The sequence below is a fragment of the Manis javanica genome, chromosome 3 (genome assembly GCF_040802235.1).
Source record: "Manis javanica isolate MJ-LG chromosome 3, MJ_LKY, whole genome shotgun sequence".
In the NCBI taxonomy this organism is placed as follows: domain Eukaryota; kingdom Metazoa; phylum Chordata; class Mammalia; order Pholidota; family Manidae; genus Manis; species Manis javanica.
The window spans coordinates 65568311-65570294 of NC_133158.1; the positions used below are offsets into that span (position 1 = coordinate 65568311).

The 1984-nt window shown below is 35.4% G+C and overlaps 1 protein-coding gene across 8 annotated transcripts in view; it reads left to right on the forward strand.

Moving 5' to 3' along the window:
• The window catches only part of ZBTB20 (zinc finger and BTB domain containing 20), an 832086-nt gene that overhangs the window by 7369 nt on the left and 822733 nt on the right, over positions 1-1984 (forward strand). The gene's annotated exons all lie outside the window — the stretch shown is intronic.

A 1984-nucleotide genomic window follows, 5' to 3' on the forward strand; every position in this document is an offset into this window, starting at 1 on the left:
TGTGTTGTCATTTATAGAAACAACTACACAATTCATGTGTACCTACTTGCAGATATTTATTTAATGATAACCTCAAAGTTTTCATCTAAAATTTCATTCTCTGTTTCTGTTTAACTGATTCACATTTTGCTGGTATGAATGGTACTAAGAGGTATAAAAACATCAACACTTTACATATTCACAAATGGAAACAGCAATCTGGGGACAGCTATACAATGCCTAGATCCTCCTCCTCCCTATACTCACTTACAGCTCCAGATGTTCCAGTTACTGATCATAATATCTTATAAATTACCTCATAGACAGAATATACAGCAAACTCTTCAGTATATTAGGTAATACCAAGCTCTTCTGGCCTACCAAATGTCTAGTTCATAGGGAGAAATGGCAAGAAAATTTTTGGATCAACCAAGAAGGTGTCAAAGATGGCATGAGAACTTCAATAAAGGAAAATTCTAAGGGATATCTGAAAGGAAGCTAGTTTTAGGTTATTAGCTAACTGAAACCTAGTACATCTATTGAGGAATTAATGTAGACTCTTTTCTAAAGGCATTGGTGCCAAAAAAGGTACAAAACTATTGGTGGGAAGCATAGTGAAAATAAAATACATTTCTGTACTTGTAGTAAGCAATGATAGCTGTGAACAATTTCAATAGCAAACTTTTATTGAGAGCTTACTGTGTATCAGACCTTGTTTATATCTGCATTTTCTCAGTTAATTCCATAATCCTATGAGACAGGTACTATTGTTATGCTGTTTTTCAAGATAAACTAAAGCTCAGAAAGGTTAAGTAACTTGCTCAAAGAGATACAGCTAGCAGGTAACAACTGGGGGTTTAAACTCAAAGCCAACTCCAGAGAACCTGAGCACTTATTCACCATGCTGTCATGCCTCTGTTCTGGGACATAGAAAGGCATAGTGGATTTGGAGAAGGTGTCAGAGAGGGGCACAAGGTGAAAGAACTGTAAGTTGTAAGAGTGGTTGCTATTGTAAAGTCTGTTTTTAAAATTTAACTCCTCAGTGTACAATTACACATGCTAAGAGAGCATTTGTCTAACAGCTTTACAGTGGATGGAATGGGTGGCTGCCTGATTTGGTTCAGTGAAAACAGTGGAGCTGGGTAACATGTTAAAGCAGGCCAAGGAAATCAGAGTAGGAGCAGGTTAAAGGAAGTGTTAGACAGTGGGCATACCGGGAAAGGTAAGAGTCAAAGAGAACTAAACTAAGCCCTAAATTAAGTTGAGTAACGGGGAATTAGGGATCACACAGAAAAAAGAAAGGATGAGGCTGAACAGAAATAGTATATTCAAAACTGCTGCAGATCTAGTGATTTCGGAAGGCCTTTGCATTTATTGTGTGTGCCCTTATACTTGTTTAAAAAAACCAACAGCTGACTTAATAGGGGCCACCTAAAATTTGGGGTACAGAGACTGCTCTGGTTTTTGCATAAAAAATGTGATCGTCAATACTTAGGAAGTTTATTTAGGTGCATTATAGAGAAATGCAATTTAGCACAAAAATCTATGTGGTAAATTTGAGAATAGTTGTTATTTATAGAATACCTACTATGTGCTGTGCAATTCTGAAATCACTGTTTCTGGAGGCATTTTTAAGTTGCTGTCTGCTGTCCAGTTTTCAAATACAAAAACCACCTGTTAGGTTTTCTGAGGATTGGATGGGTGAAGTACATTTTAACTTAATTTTATTTCATTTCATTATGTAATTTAATTTTTGATCTCCTTCCCATTTACCTGGAGTTTTAAACCAGGATCCACCAGGCTTAAGGTAGAATAGAGTTTAGGCTTTTCTTATATAACAGTAACTTTTCCTTAATTTGTCACTATACTGAGAGAAAGGTTCATTTTTATTTGATAGGATAAATGTATTTCCATCAGAATAATAGGCTAAAATGATCAGCCCAGATGAAGTCAGTGTATGTGAGTTTGGATTATATATATATATATATATATATATATATATATA